Raw genomic sequence first — 22762 nt, 5'->3', positions numbered from 1 at the left:
GACACTGACAGTCATAGGTGTGAGGACCAGTCATAAGTCACTTTTTTCAGTGCCATCGTAACTTCAAACGGTCATTAAACAAATGATCGTAAGTTGAGGACTACCTTATCTATTACATGGAAACTGACAGCTAGACGATGGTAATGGTTTCTCCCCACCATTTTTATTGCTAAGAGATTCTTTCAACATTGGAAAGATAAATTTATGGCCCCAGTTATTTAATGGATTGAAGACCAGAGGCTACTTGTGACTTATGAATGAGTTGTTTACAGAGGTAGATAAAGTATGGATGATTACAATGAAATATGGTGGTCATCCTTTACTGAAACTTGTATAAAACTTTAAATACATATTTGTATGTATAAAAAGTACACACACATGTTGCTTTGCTCTTTTTGCTCTTTATTGTTTTATTTTTCTTAGTTTACATTTTTTTAAAATAAAGAAAATTTAAAAACAAAAGCTACTATGAACAGCACCACAAGAAGGATCTCTTTAAACTGTTTGGTCAATCATAATGCAAATATGATGCATTCTAGGTAAATATAAAAGATGCATATTGGGGTAAAAAATCCTAATTGCACATATACAGTAGTCTGATAGTATCTGAAATACCTGTAATTAATCAGGAAAAGGTTAGGGTCATAATAAATAGCTTCACCTACTCCAGCAAAGCTGTTAAGCTCTTACAGCGTTGACAATTTTGTCCATCATTTCACAATGATGCCAAAGGAAACTACTCATGTATAGGTTTTTTTCTTCTCCACATTTCACTACATTAACACAAGAACATCCGGTGACCAGCACAGTCCTGATGTCAGGAGTAGGACTGGCAGTGTGGCAACTACTCCCCAACCCGGGGCCTCCAAATGTTTTGGAGCTGAAATGTCCAGAATTGCCAACCAACTTAGCCAAAATCCATGTTTGAGCTATCATCAAAAAGGTATATCACTCACATTCTGTACCCTGCAGTCCATAAGAAAATATCTGAAATAACATAATGTGAGTACAGCAAATGCCTGGATGGAGAATAGAACAAAAGGGGTGAAATACAGAAGCTTGAGTAGATTATAATTTGTGATCATGTTTGATATTTGATATTGGGTTCAGAAGAGCAAGGAATTGGAGGTGAAGATGTATATTACTGGGCAGAGTGTCACATAACTTCATAATAGTAGGGTCTTCCTAATATACTATAGTAATATACTAATAATACTAATTATTGTTAATACTAATACTAATTTTTAAAAGCAAATGGCAGAGAGTATGTGAGAATATCCTTGGAATGTGGCTGAGCAGGGAAAATGAATTACATCTCTTTCCTTCACAAATAATCATGCCAAAAAATGCTCATAATGTAACAATGATACTGAGACATTCAGAATCCACATAACCATTTAAAAGGCTTTGGGTAAGTTCAAACCTATGCAGTATTACAAAATGTACCATTTTGGTTGCTTAAAAAATCCATGGTTTCTAGAAACAACATCTGTACAAAATAGGCCTCTGAGTACTACAGTACTAGCAGACGATGCTCAGGAGGAGGAAGCAGATATATGAGTCAAACATGGAATATGTGTTTTAGTTTATTGCATTTATTAAATTAGCATTAGCTCCCTGCAGTTTACAATAACAGCAGAAAACAAAATCAGCATAAAACAGCAAAATAATATATTGAGCTGTAAAAAAACATGGTGCCCATCCCAATAATTAATAAAATCATCCAGTTTCAAATGCTCAGTCGAAATTTTCCATTTAAAGGGGTTCCTAAAAGACATCAGAGTAGAGGCACCCAAATCTCTGGAGGACGCTGTTCAACAAACGCTGCCTTGAGGCCCCCACATTTCTCATCTAATGCACGGGAAATTATGATCCCCTCTATCTGGCTCAAATCTACCAGATGGGCTGGTTCTACCCAGAGGAATGAAATATGGAGTCAAGCCAGGAAGGGTTTTAATGGTTACAGCCATCACTTAGAATTGGACCAGGAAACCTATTGGAAATCAATACAGTGCCCATAACACTATATAATAAGGCTATAGAGCATGCTGGCTGGGGAATTCTGGGAGTTGAAGTCCACACATCTTAAAGTTGCCAAGGTTGAGAAACACTGCTATAGAGGCTTCTAAGCTAACTGCAGGTTTTAAGTCATGGGTTCCTAAACTTTTGCCATCACATCTCCCTTTAGTATAATTATAATAATATTATAATCACTTATAATAGTATAAGTGATAAGGGCATGAGTTACTGATGCCAGGGGCTCCCACTCCAGATAAGTCTGCAACAGGTACATCATCCAAAGTTGTGCAGAGTCCTCTGGCCACAGCATCCACCTCCACCTGCAACATTGCATCTATAGCATTTCCCATTCTGTGAAACAAAGCAAACTGTGTACCCTTGAGACTCTTGGATGAAATACAGGTAATCCTCATTTAGCAACCAGAATTGGGACCAGCAACTTGGTTGTTAATTGAAGTGAAATGAAGTGAAATCGTGACTCTGCTTATGATCTTACTTCAGCTTTCCTTTGCTTTACAGACCTGTGAAGGTTGTAAATACAGTACAAGGATTGGTTGCAAAGTTACTTTTTCATCACTGTCATAACTTTGAATGGTTACTGTACGAGGCAGTCGCTAAACAAGTACTACCTGGATTCACCTCTTTAAACTGCAGCAAAACTTGCATATTCTTCTTTGCTGGAAACTTTTAGCTACAGACATTGAAACATATCACTGTTCTCTATTTTCCTTTTTTAAAACCATTAAAACTATGAAACAAGCAAACAAACAAATAAACCTCTAGTCATCATCCTTTCCAACCTGTGTTGAATGCTAGATGCATCATCTCCTATCCAATCAATACTTCAAATATTGTTATTCTGGCTGGGAGCTTGTGAGAATAAAAATTCAGCATATATAGAGGGCACAACTTTGGGAAAGTTTTACTATGCAAAAGAAAAGAAGCTGATTCAAACAAGCTCGATGTAGATTTTGTACAGGTAAGGAAGAATGACAGAAGTATAACTAGAAGTCAAGAGATGAAGCTGCCAGGTACTCGAACAGAGATTTTGCACATTAAAGAGAGAGAGAGAGATTTCTGGTGACACAGATATTCCATGCTTTTAAGTATCACTTTACTACTAGCACTACCTACACAGATGACCTAATTTGATCTTCTGTCCCTCCCTGCCTTTGGCACTCCAGCCAGGTTTCTGTATCGAGAACTATCTAAGTATCTTCTCCGCCCACATCTGATTCTTTCATGGTTAACTTTGTGATTCCAACTGCACATGGACGAGTTTCAAGGAAAGGACGAGTTTGCCATGTGCTTTCTGTCATCATTTCCCCATTAAAGTTAGACCTGGGCATGTATCATTTTAAGTTCTAAAATACACACACCAGCTCAGTCCTATTTGTATTGTATCCAAGTGTCTGCTTTCTCCTGGAAACTAAAATTCTTTTCTACAGTGCTTTATGTTACATCAGTCATATGTTGTAGTAGATGTACTTTAGGTTTGCAGACTCTTTTTTCCCATTTATTAGTTTCTCAATCATCCCAACCTCAGGCCAATTTTAAAAAAAGTATAGAACACACATTCTAACATACATATCATATTTCGCTGCAAATTGCAAAGTAACTGCTGACTTATTTCAACATTTTAAATATTTGGATGGCCAATACAGTATCATTGCAAGCACGCCAATAGAATCAATATCTGTTGATTGAAATGGTGCATATGGCTGCCCATCTCACAATAGTCTGGGCGGTTACAAGGATTAAAAGAGCAACTACAACATGGTCCATGGTGCCCAAGGTTAAAACAAATAACCCCAATCACAAAAAAATAAAAAAATAAATCACATCATCAATAGCAGCAAAGCCTGGGGAAATATGAAATACTGGTGAACTAATATCATCTCTATGAAAATGAGGTGCAAATCCTAATTTATCCAGTGAGTATCTGCACTGAATTTGGCCTGTAACCCTTACCCTTCTCAAATCATATCTCCTTTGTGGCAATTATTGGGGTTAGAGATCTGGCTTATGACCCACTTTCTGATGAACATGACTATGTTCATGAACATGCCCTGTGATCTGGTTTCTGTTGGTTCTTTAGTTGTTTTTTTCTTAGAGGAATTAAGGTTAGTGTAGTCTCCAAAATATAGCCTTGTTGGTCTGGAAATGGGGCTCCAGTCTGTTTTTTCCCTGTTCCAGAAAGAGGGGGAAGGAAACTATCCAATATAGAGCCTTTTAGGCTCACCTTTTAATGTTTTATTCCTTGTGGATGTCCATTGGGAAATCTGGCTTGTACTGCAAAAAATCAGAGCCTGCCCACACAATTAATCACATTTTATTACCTCTAGTATGTTCCTTTGCATAATTACAAGGTTACAACTGTTCTATGAGACTGCATAGGAGGGAGTGGACATGTGTTGGAAAGGAGCACCAGACAAATTTGCTGGAGCATTCCTAGCCTTTTACTCATTCTTGGAGAGTGCTGGCAGTCTCTAAACCAGTGTTGTCCAAACTTGGCCACTTTAAGATGAGTGGGCTTCAACTCCCAGAATTCCCCAGCCAGCCATGTTGGCTGGGGAATTCTGGGAGTTGAAGTCCACTCATCTTAAAGTGGCCAAGTTTGGACAACACTGCTCTAAACCACCAGGCCATATGGGAAGTGAAGATCAAATACAGTGGCTAGGTTCATAATCAACCAAATTTATGGCTTGTCTTCATTATGGGTTGTGATTTATTTATCACAACCATAGGTTCATATGTGCTAAACCTTAAGCCATTGTTTACAAGCAACAGCACTATGCTTATGCAATTTGTTAAGCCTAAAGCAAACAGAGTTTATATGAGGTAGGAATTCAGTTGATCCTGCAGATATGTTATTTTACAGTCTGAAAAAAGGCCTTCTCTAGTGGTGTCTAAGTCTGTCAGATAATACCGTTATGGGAGAATATGATGTGAGTATAGAATCTTGCTAGATTGTATTTCAGTGTTGTGCTTTTAAATCTAATATCCCTGAGAAACATATGAGGAAGGCCTGGTGGCAACAGCTCCCACTCCTGGCTGTTTGAAATCTGCAGCACTTTATGTTCACAGTATAGCTCAACCAAATGGGGAATTTCCATATAGTTATTTTGGCTAATTTTTGAAATAAAATTATTGGAAAGTAGAATAACATTAAAATACAATTGTTCTATTTTTCATTAATGTATAGGTCCCATTTCAAATACTTATAGAAAGGCTGCTTCCATATTATAACAACATCAGAAACCATGTTCACTGAAGGAAGAAAACATAACTTCAATAAATGAGTGTTGACTCAGATTAAAACTAAAAGACTGAATTCCTAGTCTAGGTAGATTCTTAATCTGCCTGAATTCTACACAATTGGATATAAACTTTGCTTGCACTTCTGGTTGCATTTGTATAGAAGGAAGAAGCAAATGCTGAACTTTTCAACTGCTGCCTCGCTCTGCCTAATAGCAGGACTGGCCCTGGTGAGAGATAAAATGACGCATCCTGTTTTTCAAGAGCTGTTCCATTAGAAGCCAAAATACGAAGAGGCAAGGGAGTACCATATTGCTTGGGAAAATATCCTGGGAATACCTACCTATTTTGGAATAATCATCTACTTAGCAGTATGCTATCACTTTTGAGTAGCCCATCTTCAGCAATCAGTTTGAACCAATGGTCAGGAATTTCCAGTGCAAATAACTCTGACTGAGAATAGGCAACTGCTTGGCTATTATTATGAAAAACATAGGAGAGTAGTAGTGTTCAAAAGACTTCTGGGACAGCTTCATTCGTGCCTTCATACAATGCTTTGTTCGATTTTAGGAAAATGCTGATCTGATGCTACTGCCCAAAACATTAAACTCACTGCTGCTGGAATTAGCTGACTTGTGCTATGACCAGACTTTGTGCTACTGATTACAGTACTGCAAATACCTTGTGATGATTTTAACTCTGAATTGTCTGACTATGCCTTTTGCTCAACTTGTATGAAATCTGGGGTAAACCAGAAGCATAAAATAATGACTCCTTTTCAGCCTGTGAAATTTGGGGAACCTTGGTGCATTGCAACAGTGCGGAGGATCAGTTATCCAACACAACCAGTCTTCTCACTGATGAGTTCTTGATCAACTTCTGAAAAGTTCAAGAGTTGTGTGGAAGAGCCATAGGTGTCTGTAGGATTCACCACTATCATTAACACAAGTTTTGACCCTTTCATGCATGTATGCAACCTCACAATGCATGTATACAGTAAATGGGGCAGAGCTTGTATCACACCAATGTAATGATGTTTTCATTATTTGCTCCCCTTTTACCCTTCCTGTGGATGCTGCTTAGAACATTGTTTGAAATCCATTGCCTTGGAAGGGATTTTTTTAAAGTTATGTCTCAATCAATAGCACATCTGTGTCAGGCTCTTGTTAAGGTGTGACTTGTCTGATAATTGAAATGTTAGTTTCTTTGTGACTAGTTAACAGATGACCCAAACCACAACAGTTGATGCTTATGCAGTCAATTACAAGGTAGCAAGTTGAAAGCTGCTTGTAAAAGTTGGTATCTGGAATCACTGAATTACTATCACTGTACTGTGGGGCCAGAATTAATAGTCTTAGCAGTCGCTTAAGACTACAGAGTCATAGATGTAGCTGTGTAATAATAGGATGTTGAATTACTATCATCTCAAATCTTTTTTCATATCTCTTCAGAGGATATATAGAAACAATATATAGAGTGAAGGGCTATTTTAGTGGTGACCCCCTAGAATTTTCTTCCTGGGTCTTCTGTTGACCTTCTACTCTAAAGTTATTTTTGGTGCCAAACAAGGGCTTTTAAAATGTTTTAACTTGACTAATTGTTATTTCCTTCCCATTTTGTTTCTAATCTGTTTCATTGCCTTCCTGCTCTGTTTTACCTGATTTCATTTTTATGCTATTATTGTATTTTTTTAATTTATTTTTTTGAGAACCACCCAGAGAATAGCATATTCTGGGTGGCATATAAATGCCAATCAATATATTACTTAATAAATAAAATGAGGCATCTTTCCTGTTTACTGAACTACTTTGCAAATTGATTTTATCAGCAGGGATGTCCACAATCAAAGCCCTGCCCCTTTATTACATATGTTGCAGTGGATATAAAAACAAAGCAGGGCTTTGATCTCATGGTTGCAGCCACCATATTGACTTTTTTTTACCTATCCGCACAAATACCCTTGTTTCTCAGGTTGCTGCTTATGAAAATTTGATCATTAGGAACACAGCTGGAGTTTCAGTAGGAAAACTCAGATATATTGCACATTTACAGTTGTGCTGAAGTGCCAATATGAGAGACTAGTGTTAAACACACACACATATAGAGTTTATTGAACAGGAAAATCAGGAATTCATTTCAGAAATGCAAATCAGTCATTTATTCCATACCACAAATATTCTAGGAGAGAATTTGCCACAAATATTCTAGGAGAGAGCATTCATGCAGCTTCCTAATGCCTTCAACTCCACTATAAGGTTAATTTAAGGCTAATTAACCACTACTGTATAAGACTAATTCAATTGGAGTTAAGATCATGTCCAAATTATTATTTCTCCTTTCTCCTGAATTATTTTAGAAAAATAGATGCAAAGAAAGAAGAAGCAATTTGGGATCATAAAGGAAAAAAGAGCACAATTGTGACAGCCAGAGGAATAATAATAGAAGATTAGACTGTCTGAAGTCAGGAATTTTGGTCCCAAAAGATATAAAGGAGAATCGTTGACATCAATTAATGAATCTGTCTTATTTACAGTAACAAAAATAATTGAAATGGTAACCTACCTTTAAAACAAAACAAAACAAAAATGCAGTATTTCAACAGTAGTTTTTGGACAGATGTAAAAGTCTGACCCCAGGTGAACAACTCTCTCACACTCCAGCTTAGCAGGACATTTCTAGAACAGCACAGTTCACAGTTTCTGATGCCGTTCCAGGAAGTCAATACCTTTCTTGTTATTAACTGAAATAACTATTGTCATGCATAGAAACAATTTGATATGCTAATACGAAGCCACAGAAATGTTTATATAGGAAGCAGACACTTCGATCTGCCTTAAATAATTTAATAGTGACAAAACGTATGTTAAACATATATATAGTGTATGTGTTATACACTTCATATATAGTTGAACCTGCATTCCAGCCACTCCCAAGCTAATGTCTTCCTATAGGTTGGACTATACAACTCCCAAATAGCTGGAAATTCTGGGAGTTGTAATCCAACTGCGTTTAGAGGAAATCAAATTTATTTAGTATTTTTATTGTAAGAGACTCACTTTGAGTTTGTTTAGAAGAACTGTGCCTCTTAACAGAAGCTGGAGCATAACCCAAGCTTCCAGTTATTTTCAGGTGGAGATACCCGCCTGGAAAAGATACTGAAGTGATTTTATCTTTCTTTTTGGTGTATTATCTATGGAAAAAAAATAACAGAAAATGCAGTGATGAACATGAGAAGGCGACAAATGGTCGGTGGAAATATCTGCTGCCATTGTAACATTCTGTGAAAGAGGCAGGCGAGTGCACAATAGAAGCTTCATCTGTTAGCAACTTTTATTTCAACACAACCCAGAGGAATCTTATCCTTACAGGGACTCACTAATTTATGGGACTTGCCTGTGAGAAATAGCGGTATGTATAATTTCAGACTAGAAGTTGCAGAAATAGCTCATCCCCACTTCCAGCTTGCAGGGGCACAATGATGCCTTACTAACCATTTGTGAGGGGCATGATCTCATAGTATCACTTCCATCTTATTCACAGCCCAATGCTGAGGCAGCCTAGAGTCAGCTTTAGTTGTCCTGGCACGAAAGTTGTATTTTCCCACTTCTCCTGATACCAATCTTGCCTGCTTAAGTCTGCTGGGGGGCAGCCCCTGAACCATTCAGTCACTTGGCAATGCCCCCCTTGATCACTTCACCTTGGCTGTGAGAGAGACTGGACACCCGGCTTATGCAGCCAATTTCTTTTCTGTGCGGTAGTCAGACATGGGAATATTGATATAATGGAACAACCAATGTGGGTCTTCCAGGAGATTGGCATTTTTACGTTTGAACATACAAATAAAACACCTAAAAATATTCAGGTTTACTGATAAGTGGCTAGAGGAGGAGGTGATAGTGGCCTTTGGCCAGGAAAAGCCTCCTCCCACATTTCTGCAAAGGAACAAAGTACGTGCTGCTGCTTCCCAGCTTAGATTTCTCCTCCAGGTCTCTTTGGCAGACTCCCATCTCTTCCCTCCTACCAAACAAGAGTCTGTGCAGGCCACATTTTGTGTGGAGCATGGTTTTCAGACAGATACCACTGTCATCTTCTGCTGGTGCCAAGTTCAGAAGGGCCTAGAAAGGGAGATTCTTACTGTGGCCTCCTAAGAGGAGCCAATATGGAGGGCAGCCTGCATTTGTTAAATGAACACTGTCAAGAAAAGTCAACCCATTTTTCAAACTGGAGAGTCTGGCTCACTTTTAGTCCTTCACAGCATGCAGCTGTTTCTGCTTACAAAAAGAGTTCTCCCAAGGCCGTGCATCTTTTCCCCTTCTCCCCAAAATGAAGCTTCAGCTCATCTTTAATCATTGGAACTTTGATGCTGGACTGAGAAGAAAGACCAGAGACTGTTCTGTCTAATTCAGTTTAGATTTTATGGCAATGGTGGATCAGGCCAATCCAACATTTTTTGCTAAAGAGAGCTACAACCACCACCAATTCTGGAAGGGTAGACCAGATGAGGACAAATAGATACTGCAAGAGAGGCTGGACACTTAGTCTTTTTCTATTCTGTTTACGCCGGAGTATCAATCTCGGGATGCATAATATAGTTTGCAGAAATAACAGTTGTTTGAAATATTATGAGCTACTGATCTCATGAACTCCCTTTTAAATTGCACATGCATCCAGGTAGACAGAATTCTGGCTACACTGCAAAGCAATATGTCTTGCTCTAGAAGGGGGTAATTTTTATTGGAACCAGGCTGGCAGCTGAGAACATAGACATGATACTATGCATCAGAAAATATTCAGTGATGATTACACATCTAAGAAGGTCACTGAATGGGATACCAAGCTGGCAGCAGACCTTGAAAAGCGTCTTTCCCTACAGATGGGAAGCACCATTTTAGTCACAATAAGTATACCAAGATGATATCTTAAGTATATTAAGGAACACTCCTCTTCTGAATGAAATAATAAAACATCAACCTTCTAACTCAGTTTCCTCCAAATCTATCAAGAGGTTGCAAGAATTAAAATTTTGACTAAATAAGATTATACGTGAATGTTACTATGTTTGTACGTTTGTGGTGTACATGCCTCTGTATATACGTCAGCATATAAGTCTGTCTCTGTGTGTGTTTATGTGTGTGTGTGTATAATTAATATATACCTATCTGAGTCTTGATGGTGATTGTCCTTTTGGTTCATTCATTTTAAAAAGCAATTAAACTTGTCTTGTCTTGAGTGTGTCAGCAGCAGCAATCCTCAATTACTTATTCACACATTACTCATCTGAAAAGACAAAGCAGGTTGAAAGGGGAAGACCTTCCATATTAATTCTACCCACAAAGTTGTGTTGGTCTTTCTGTCACTACTGTTGCTGCTGTCATTTTGGGCACCACACCTGAAGTGGACAGCGTCCTATATCCGGAAGTTCCTCACTTTAATTGGAGCAGTATAATCAGGTTCTAAATCACTTGGGAAGTCTCCATGATTATTGGAGGTTCCATGCTTCAGATGTTATACTAAATAGAGAAGGAGCAGCCCAACTATGGGAACAGAGCTGAACATTATAGCATTATTCCCTGTAGTATTTACCCAACATATGCAGAGTTTAAGGGGCAAATTCCATCTGATATTAATAGTGTGAATGCATTTATTATGCCCATTTAGGTTCTTTAAATGATTGCCTCCTTAGTGGTGAAGAAGGGTTCTTTGGGTGCATATTTTCTTATAATGCATAAAGGACTTATTGTTTTAGGAGATTCTGTTTTCCATAAGAATTACAAGCCAATCATGCCATCAATAAGTGTACGATGGATGGCAATAGCAAATATCACAAATTAAGTGTGGGTGGACCAGGCATGTGAAGATGGCAAGCAAGAGGTTTTGAACAGATTGGAAAGGACCTGATCAGTTTGGGAAAGACAATGTGACCAGGCACCAAACTGGCCTGATAAATAGCCTGGTCAGTCACAGTTCCAGCCATTGAAGAAGTCCTATCACCACCCATTCATTGCAATGTGTAAGTCTGACCTTTTTCTTCCCCAGCTTCAAAACAACTGGTTGATGACTCAGCTCTCAGAGATATTTCAATATAATGTTCTACTCCAAAACCAGCCCACCTTTCCACCACTTTGTCTTCATTGTTTGCATGAGATAGCGGTCATTAAGCCTGTGCAGAGTGGCGCTACTTCACCTTCATATGACAGTTTGACCAGAATCATTACAGTGATTCTGATTTAAGGAAGTGCCTCGTCTCAAAAAATCAAGTTGCTATGACCCATCAGGATATTGAAGCAGGCTGATTTGATCCTTCTGGCTCTATTCTAAGAAAAACAGCCTCTCTATATATGCAAGGCATGACTAGAAACCCCTTTTAAAATTCAGATTGAAGTGGTATGGCGCCTCTGACTCGGTTTTTGAAATGTAAGTGTTGCTTCAACTTGGGGCGCCATTTCAAAGGGTGCTTCATTTGAAGCTTTCTCAAAGTGAAGCACCCTTTCTGTACTCTTGTAAGTCTGGCACTTGCAGAGAACACTTACATCTAATTAATGCTCAGCCCAGCTAGCCAACAGATGAGCGCAGAGAATATAAGCCAATCAGCATGACCCTCTCTGCTTCTTATTTGCCGGATTTCAGAATTCTCTGCTTCTCTCCCCCTCCCCAGCTTGCAGTATCCCATGAAATAAGAAAAAGCACTTCCTGGAACTTTCATAAAAAAGGAATCAAAAATGTTGCTAGTATCCCCAGTGCCACACAACACATTTATGTTTGGTGTCTTGCAGTAACATTCCTGCTGATAAGCTAATATGGGGTTATTTCAAAGGAAAGTTGAGATTTGACGCTGTTACCAAATGTAGAGGAGCTTCAGTTGACTTCCTTTTGCCAGGCCAGGCCCTGCGATGTGTAATAACGAAAATTCTGAGCTATTTAGTCAAGTCACGTATCTTTATTGCAGTCAAAGACCAGTACAAAATAAAACTCAATACTTACCTATAAAAAAGAACAAATCGTAAAATTAACTGGGCTTCTCAGGCAGTTGGTTGAGCACTTTGCATATGATGTAGCAGAATTTAGCTATATATAATGTAGCTATATACACACCTGTATTCACACTTATACAGGCAGTCCCCAGTTTAAGGACGAGTTCCGTTCCCAAGGTCTGTCCTCAAGTCGAATGTGTATGTAAGCCAGAACAGTATTATTGTATAATGCTGTATAAGTGGTATTGTGTCATTAACTTGAATCATTGTGTATTTAAAACACTGTTTGTTTATTGTTTATAAAAACAATTAAATATATGATCATCAGGGATACATTATGTGTCTTGACTGCTGCCATGGGAAAATTGGCCACAACATTAGTGATGTTGTCATTAGCATCAGAAAGTAGAAACTTTATGTACCAAAAATCTGTCTGCCTGGGATGTTGTTGCGAGATAGAGAGAATAAATGAGTTCCTTTGATCTTTATAAAAATTAGAGTACAACAGTACATGAGTGATGAAACTTGAACTGCATGGACAAGTCCATTCCAGTAAGAGTGGGGGGTGTTGAGCATCTACCCAGCAAGAAAGCAGATGGCAAAGTATATTGCTGTGCCCGAAAAATGTCCTTCTTCAACTTAGGGAAGACCACTTGGAATCCAAGTTCTACTCTTGTATGGGATCCTACTGACCTCCAATTGATACTCAATTATCCTTCATCCTCTCAAGGAGCACATGTCTGGCCTTGTTCTTTTGTAAGGAGGAACTCAGCTGAAAGAATATAGGAAGCTAGTTTGGGTTCTATAAAACTACCCCAACTTGAATTATATCCCTCTACCCATACAGAGGTAAAAGGCCAGTAGGGAAAATGAGATTTTTAGCCAATAGCTAGTCATCAGGTTCCAGGCCAATGTCTCAGTTTTAGGCATTCTCATCTGAAGACTTAGGATAGTATTAGATATACATCTTGGGGCAGCTATGATTGCTCATAAGAATTTCAACTGCACCATTTCCATTGTATTTTTCATGGCATAGATGTCCACCTTTGCTCCATATAAGATCTATGCTAATGTTTTAGTTTTTAAAAACTTGAGGGCAGCAAGAACCAACTCCCCCCATATGGTGAAAAAGAATTGCTTGATGACTGAAGAAGTCACTGTAGTCCTGCCTGACAGATGCAGTTAGGATGTGCTTTCCATGAATCCTTGGTATCAAAAACCACTCCTAGCTATTTAAATATATGGACCTGCTCAATTTTGTCACCCTCTATAATCCAGATTCTTGGTTTAGTTCTTTACCCCCAAACCCTAATTTTTTATTTATTGTAGTTAACTGTAAGCTTATTTTGCTTGCTGTAGATGATAATACCTTTCTTTTTCAAGTCCAGTTGGGCTTTGAGATACAATGACAGCATCATCTGCATATAAGAACATAGGTATCCTGTGGCCTCCCAATTTAGAAGCATGAAAATCCAAGTTGTTAAGGGATAAGGCCATAGAATTAATATACAAATTGAACAAGGAAGGTTCCAGGATGCATCCTTGAGAGACCCCTCTCTATATTGCATTCTATCTGAGAGCAGCCCTGTTGGAGAACATCTTACTTGCAAAAAATGGTTAAAGTATAGATTCTGAAACAGAGGAAGGAGCCATTTGTCAATAGATGTATTTCGAACTTTCCCCCCTAAAATTCCTCTGGATATGGAATCAAAGGTGTACCTGAAATCTAGAAATGCTACATATAAAAAAGAGTTCAATTTTTGTGCATATTTCTGTGTTAGGTGGTGAAGAACAAGTATGTGATTGAGAGCAGACTGCCCTTCCTGAAGCCAGCTGGGGACACCATGTAGCAATCTTGCAAGCAAACCAAGTCCCATTGGAATGCTTCTTCCATGATGGGATGAGTGAATGGCGCATGAGCTGGGAGATAGAGGTTTCTAATTAAAAAACAAAACAAAACCATAGAAGAAACATGCTGGACCACAGATTCCATCAGTTCGGAAGCTGGGGGGCGGGGGGAATGAAGAGCTGGTTTTCCAAGGATGGTGAAGAACAAGAGGTTTTTGTTTGTTTGTTTGGTTTGGTTTTACTGTTTGCAATGCTTTAACTATGGCTTATTATATGACAGAAGGAGGTATATGTAGCAGGAAAGGCATGCTAAAAGCATTGTGCAGTATGATAAGGAAAGCCAATTGGAAGTGCAATTGATTTGCGTTTCCTATGTTGTATGATTCTCCATAACATCTAAAAAGAAAGATCTCCAAGCCAATGCCATGGGGGAAGATGATTTTGTAATGTGAGATGAAAAGTTATTTATGTGTAATGGTCAAATGAAGAGAATAGGAAGCGGAGCTCATCCTTCCTTCCTGTTTCTCCGCTTATCATTATATCCAAAATAGCTTCCAATCCTTTTGTTATTTAGGTGAGGGCAAGGTTCCTTTAAGATGCTGGGCTAGGAAATAAATGCTCATATGTTCAATCATGCTGCATCAGATTGTTTTTGTTCCTCTGTGCCACATTTATAACCCGAAGCTAGTAGCAATTTTCTGGTTTCTCAAGGGTGTTGTGAGAAATGGAGATTAAAACACCAATGTCCGTAAATGGTTTGGAGATCTTAGTAAGCCAATGGCTATTGAAGTACAAGACTATTACCATTAGAAGTAAAGAAACACCTCACTAGTCATGTCCTGAAACTTGCCTTATATCACCTAGGGATGATATGATGCTCTTCAAAGCTTATAAATCCAGCACATCCTTGTTGACTCAGTTATTACCTTTAAGAGTTTGGCTTATTACATAGTGATTCCATGTCAATGAACAACACTTACTTTTTCTGCCTTTACAACGTGAATATAATTCCATATGTTTCACATCAGTTTATAAAGCCAATTCACATCTGCTTAGCAGTTCTTTTCCTGTGGTCAAAGGTTGTACTAAAGAATGCAATATGTTATATGAGTGTTACATTTGAAAGGAGAAATAGAACTGGCAGATTGGGCTGGCACACATATGAGCCGGCATATTTTAAATATTCATTTGTAACCTAAAATATCTTACATCATGCAAAGAGAATTGTTGAGCTGAATTAACATTGAAACCATAATTCAGGTGGTGGCATGTACAGCTTTATCTACTGCACTATCTTTTTTTCTAGGCAAAGCAGGTCTGACCAAAGAAAACAACCTGGAGTCAGGTATTTTTTAAATCTATGCAAATAAATTAAAACACAAACAAACGTATCTTGAATAAATTGCAAAGTCTAAGGGCCATCATTTGTAGTCAAAGATGTCCCTTCTCTCCTCTTACATTGAATTTGGTGTTGGAATCTTTGACTTATCAGACAATTTTATGTTGTTCAAGGAACACAGGTGGCAGAAATTAAATACACTGTTACTATATTTGGTCTTTTTAATGGTTATCAAAGTTCTCTACCTAAATTTGTGGAGACTGTACAGCAATTTGGTAAATATTCTGAATATTTAATAAATTGGGAAAAAAATCTAATATTTGCCCATTGATCACCAAGTTTCTATGGAATTATGTAAAAATTGGGTTCTGTCATTTGTCCAGATTCTATTAAATCTCTGGTTATAATTATTCCTAGGAAAATATCCTTTTTGGTAGATCTGAATATTTCAGCTTGTGTAACTCAGATTAATGGGGAGATTGATACATGGCTGAAAATACCTATGAATCTATGGGGGGGACATAAATGTGATAATACATACCACCTCAAGAGTTTAAGAAGGTATTAATTCTTATATATCTTAAACGAATTGATACAAATTTGTTTTGACAAATTGACAATTTTTAATGGAATGGTCAAACTCCAACCTTCTCAAAGTTTCAACTTTCTTATGAAAATGGAAGTTTCAGTTTTCCTAATTTTCAGTATCTAGGGCATATTTGTTATTGTTTGTAATGTAATGGAAGGAAAATTATATTGATAATACACCATTAGAGGCCCAGTGAATTGCTGGGCCTAGCCTGCAACCATGCATTATCCAAGGCAAACACAAGTGCTCAAGGGAACCTAACACAAAATGTATTTTAGAAGGGGAGCAGAAAAACACCTGGAGATCACTGGTGAATGTGGGATTAATAGACAGCAAGGTCATCCATTTCTGTCCTTCAAAAACAGTTGCCAGTCCGTTCTGACAACAGACAACTGGGTAGAGTAGCTAAGCCATTAGTAGGAACTGACTGAATTTCCAGTATCGAGAAGGATCAAACATATTTGGATGATATTGGGTTCTCATGAGAAACAGACCCTTTAGAATAATCCTTATGTAAAAGTGGCAGGTACATTTCTGCATACTGAAAACGTTGCCTTTAAAAACTTTTGTAAAGTCACGATTGGTCGTGATGCCCATAAAAGCGTTTGGAGACCAGATCTGTGATGAAGGCACCTGCAGAACCACTTTCTCTCGTGCACACTTGCCTGCTATGGCATTTCTCATTTGCAGCCTTGCTCTGCCTCTCATTTTCAGATATACAGATGACACAGTCTTTTTGTTTGCAGCTCCATTCTGATGTGCTTTTAAACTCCTTTGGTCTTTTTAAATACAGAATGCAGCTTATTTTCCTGCTCTGAATTCATTCAGGTTCCTTCTGTTTAGTTGTGTTATGATGGCTCTGCTTTGTGTAGCTCTTTATTTCCTTTACAATGTTTTTTTGTTGCTGTTGTTTTTGTCATTGTTATGGTTACAAATTGCCTGGAGGCTCTTTTAAGGATTAAAACTAGGCAGGCTGTAAATGGTTTTGTATGAATAAATCAGAAATTCCTAATAAATAATTAAGTGCTGTGGTATATCTTCAATTATATATTCTTGTGTTTGTGTTAGTTACACCCAAATCTTCATCTGAGAGGTACGTGGAGAAAATGGCATGTAATGCTATATCTCATTTTACAATCCATGAAATACAAAGAAGCAAGAATCACTACTGTGATCTCTACAATGAAGAATATATTTATGCATCACCAATAAACTGGAGAAAATGTTTTATGAAAGCCACGGTTCAGATAACAAAGAACACCAGGCAGTTTCTTTCCTGACACCCCTTAGGTAGTGTACCAAAATCCATTTTTAAAAAAATGATTGATGATGATGATGATGATGATGATGTTGATGATGATGAATTAAATTTATATGCTGACTGACTCCCAATGACCCTGAGCAGTTGGAAATAAAAAAGTTAAAAAGAAGAAAAAAATGCAACAACAGAGAAAAGTGAAGAGTGAAGATTGCAAGGGTGGCAATAAAACAGAGGGAAACTAAAATAAACAAACCCACCTAGTCCAATAGATGACATTATTTAATCAAAGGAGCCCAGAGTGCGCCAACCCTGCTGGATCAAATTGGCCAGGCAGATTCTATGGGAGACAGGTGGTTCCTCAAGTATCCAGGTTTTATACCATAAAGCCTGGATACTTGAGGAACTTTATAGGTCGTGACCAGCACCTTGAATCTCACCTGGAAGCAATCTGGCAACTGGTGCAGCTTTTGAAGCAGAGGTGTTACAGGGGGATACTGAGGCATGTGCCGCTGCAGTCTGGATCAGCTGGAGTTTCCGGATGGTCTTCAAGGACAGTCTCATGTAGAGTGTGCTGCAGTAGTCAAGTCATAAGGGTGACCAGTGTGTGAGTGACTGTCTGAAAGACATCCTTCAGTTTATTGCTGATGGCACAGTGTTTAAACAGCGGTACCTGTGAATGTGAATATGTTCCTTTCTTAGTTCAGTGCAAGACTTTCCGAACTGCAATCAACATTTCTGAGGGCCAATGAACTCACCACTACACTAGATATAATTCTTCTCTCCTGCAGGACATTATTGCCTACGTTAAGTAAAAGCGAAATATATCTGTTTCAGACTTAGTTTCTCTGTAGCTGTCAATCTATCTTCAGATCAGTGCAGCTTAAAGTCATTACCTCCAATTCAAAAGGATTCATTTGCACCATCATTGCTCCTACAGTCTGAAATGTATTGGATCAGTTGTTTAAGAACGCAATCCTGTTTTTTTTCTTTGTTTTATAATGGGATTCATGTACCCTAAACAATAAACTTTTGTTTTTCTTACTAGCGTTTTTCCCGCATGTGCAAATTACACATTATGCACAATAAGTTAAAAATCAACAAATCCCATTGCAATTTGGCATAAGGTGTGAAACCAGTATCTTCCATCTATATTTTCCATATTATAGTATTCTTTTATTGCATCTTTATTGTACTGTAAGAAAAAAAATATTTTTCTAGAAAAAAGGATAAGTCACTCCAGAGCTTGCTAAATTACAAGTTGGCCATACTTGCTCTGGATGCTGGCAGTGGTAAGTCTACAATAACTGAAGTGCCATAGATTGTCTTTTTTTACATGAAATTTTATTAAAGATTATAATTACTCCTTATGGTCTACTCCTTAACAACGAAGCTACTCTTGTAGATGAACGATTGAACAATGAATCTACTCCTCTAGATGGTCTACTCCTTAACAATGAAAATATTACTGAGAACACATTCAGGTTCTATTTACGGGCAATCAAAAGGGTTAATCTGATCTAGCAATTAGATTAACCATACTGACTGTTGTTTCTTTAGTAGCATTTAGTGTATTAGGAGCACTTCAGTTTAGATCGATCTGGGCTTGTTTTGATATCAATTCCTTTTTAGAGTGAGCTCTTTCAACAGTGAGTGCTGAGATGACTGGAACCAAAATGGAACCACTGAAAAACAAGATGAAAATATTTGAATATTGGGGAATGTTACCATTTGCAGATATAAATATAAAGGAGGGGGAAAAAGGTCAGGGAAGGGCAATCTCTAAAAACAACGAACACATTAAGTAACAATGGAATGTTGAACACTCACACCCACGTACACACACAAACCCAAAAAGAAAGAAAATGGGTTGGGGGTAAAGGAACAGTGTACAACCTTCTCCACCTTGGCACACTCTAGAGCAGTTTTTCTCAACCTTGGCAATTTTAAAATATGTGGATTTCAGCTCCCAGAATTCCCCAGCCAGGCTAACTGCTTGTACAGAGCAGCAGAAAGCACAAGAAGAGTAGGAAAAAAGAAAAAATGGTTAGATTTATATCATCTATTTTGTCTATATTTTTGGAAACTATCATAGTATTCTAGGAGTACCAGAAGAAAAACTACAAATTCTCCTAACAGTTCAGCCAAAATGGTCTAGTACCTTTTTGTTAAGAAGGTTACTGGCAAAATAGCTAGAACAGGTCTTTCTCCCCTAAAGTTTACTTAGGGTGATTTTAGGGCATTACCAGATATGAGTTCAAATCTGCTTGAGAAGTGAATCAAGCACCCAGCCAATCAATCTTCAGCATCCCTAATCATTTTCTATTACATAAGATCCAGCTGTTTCCTATTGTGATGGGGAGTTATTGTTCATCATCCGCATAAAACTATGTCTAGTAGAGTTCTAAATGTCTATATGTGAAGAGAAATAACAGAACTTCCATTTGGGTTACAGACAGCTCATTTTGAATGGGACGAAGAGACTTACATGGGTAGCTAGCTGATATGAGCTTCACAGGCTCACAGGATTTATGGAAGGATGGTGTTTCTTGGAATATCTGATGTGGGGCCATAGATTTGGCTGCTCATTGTCTGCTTAAGCTGTGCCTATGTGTTTGCAAATACACACGCACTACAAAATGCCATAATTCTCTAGTGATTTTCAAAAAGAAGTGAATTTAGGTAGGTTTTGTGGCTCAGGAACTTCTTGGATAAGGTTTATGATATTTTATTCAAATAAACTGCAAGGAAATAGAGGACCATTACATTCCTTGAATCAGAAAAAGAATTGTTATGTACAGAAGAATAGGGAAAGCAGGGAAACAAATAACAGAATTAGCCTATTTATATATTTAATCACCAGATTTATTGGCTAAAATAGGCTCTTTTTGCATGACTGTCCAGCCTGAATATAACAACCCCATAAATGCTGAAAGGATTATCTAGCTGTATAACTGTTAACATCCAGAGCTATATCTCTTTTATCTGACCAGACTATTGAGTAACTCCTAGAAAAACTCACAGCTTCATTGATCCCAAACTGACCAATTCATAGAACTCCCAGATTTCCTTCTTCATATCAGTTTCCTTGATATCTAATCAACCTGGAATGTGTCCCTGCACAGATAACTATTTGCAAAGAAAAGGAAAGAGGGAACTGTTTGGGGATATTTGATCCTTTGAATAATCCTGCAGAAGGATCACTTTAGGGAGGAACCCCCTTTTTTTCACATACAGGAAGGAATATGATAGACTTCTTAATCATGGGTTAGCTGAGTCATGTGTTGAAATGTAAATTTGGGATTAACATAGCATTATAATCCACTCATTCAGAAACACTACATAATCGTTGATGATAGTAAAGCACTTCTAACTATTGATTTTAGGTAGAAGCCTATGGTTGCATATAATTTTACTTTCATTTAAATAGACAAAACTGTGGCTGTAGAATGTAGCGTAAAGTTTATTTCACTAGTGTTGTGCTAGTGTGTTTTTTAAATTTAATTTTTATAGTTTTTAAAGTAATAACAGAAAAAGAAAAAAAAGAACAAAACACAAGGATAATTGTGATAGAAATACATATATTGTCAAGGAAGGAAAAGAAACACGTAACAAGTGCTTTAAAAAAAGTGAAAAAAACAACAGAAAAAAGGAAAAAAAAGAAAATATGTCATAACAGTAAACAGTTTCAATTCTATGTATGCTTATCTAATATGAATATTATGCAAGTATAAATATATTTATTTCTAATCCACTTATATAACTATCATGCTTTTTTCTTTTTAACCTATTGTATTTTGTATAAATGAGTCCCATATTTCATTATAGTTGTCCATACAAAGACTAAGTCTATAGGCAATCCATTCATAGGTAGCAAGTGTAGTCAGGTCTTCGATCCATTGAGTGAATGGGGCCATACATTTATTTTTCCAATGCTGCAATATCAGTCTTTTAGCTATAGGAAGGACACGGAGGATCCATTTACACTGTCCAATTGCCAAATTCCATATAATAGGTATATAGTTCAAGAGAATGTTATCCCCTGAAAATTTTAACTTTTGTTGCACAGTCACATTTATATAGTCCACTACTTTCTCCCAAAACTTAGTAAGCATAGGACATTGTAAAAACATGTGTTTTAGAGAAGCATTATCCTTATTACATCTCCAACAAAATGCTGTCTTAGTCCTTTTCCATAGAAACATTGTGAAGTCCAATAAATTCTAAATATTATTTTTTGTTGTATAAGTCATAATTTAAGATCCATTGACACTCTTGCTATAATAATACCTAATAGCTCAGGCTTCTCAGAAGTTGAAAATGTTGCTGGTCCAAACAATGTTGCTAACAAATGTCGTAACTGTAAATATTGCAGTTTTTATCTCTTAACACAGCATATGTTAAAAATTAATCTTCATCATCTATCAGTTGGTCCAAAGTCAATTTCCATGCTTCCATCCAATTTTTCCATATCACCATCTTTTTCCCAATTTGTAATGTTGGGTTTCCCCATAAAGTCAATTTAGCATGGGAAAAGGGGTCAAATCTTTTTTTATTACACATTACGTTCCATAGCTTTCTGACATAGTTGTTTCCAGAAATACTAGAGTTCTAGTGCATTTAGATCCTAATACTGTCCATGCAACCAAAGGTGCTACATATATATATCCCAAAGTTGCCCAAATTGGAAAATTAACACCAGTTGTTGGCTTCCAGTATTCAATACTTGACAGTAGGTAAGCTTGATGATATAACTCTAGATTCGGAAAACCGAATCCTCCCTCATTCATTGGTAGTGTTGTTTTAGTGTGCTTGAGGACAATTCCATAATATCCAATATAGTTTTCAGTCACCATACTGATGGGAATATAACTCAAGTATTTAAGATCTGCTGACACAGCCAGACTTAACTGCCCTACGCCTCACCCAGTTTGTTCACAATGTCATAGCACACAGGAATGCACAGCTCCAACACCTTTATAGATCACTCCCTAAATTGGTGATACTCCCAGTGATACACCAGGTCTTATGCAGGCAGTGATGTCAAAACTTCTAATTTCATCAGGGCTGGCCCACCTCTGAGGCAAGTGCCTCAGGTGATAGATGTTGGGGCAGCAGCAGCAGCTGTTCCAAGCTCTGTCTTCTAAACTCTTGGCCGTTCCCCTCTTCTTAGATGCCTGAGTTACATTTTCTTAGAATCAAGATAAATCTGATAATCCAGTCCAATTCTTTCTGTATCTGAAACTATCTTGGGGCAGTCCTGAATGTAATGTTTTTTATCTTTAATCTTTTTTAAAAAATGAAAGTTGAATGCAGTATTAGCAACACAAGTTGCTTTTTTGTGAGAACTGGTGTGATAAATGCATCGATGTTCTATTTTCACCCCTTGTTTGTTTCTGAAAATGGGTTTTTCTGCAGGAGTTATTGCCAATCTCTGACCAGTGGAATTCTGATTTAGTTCACAATATCTGGAACACAAC

Source organism: Python bivittatus, unplaced genomic scaffold, assembly GCF_059951505.1.
Source record: "Python bivittatus isolate LINGU-HERP-01145 unplaced genomic scaffold, Pbiv_v1 ctg000700_np1212, whole genome shotgun sequence".
NCBI classification, from domain to species: domain Eukaryota; kingdom Metazoa; phylum Chordata; class Lepidosauria; order Squamata; family Pythonidae; genus Python; species Python bivittatus.
This window is presented reverse-complemented; position numbering follows the sequence as displayed.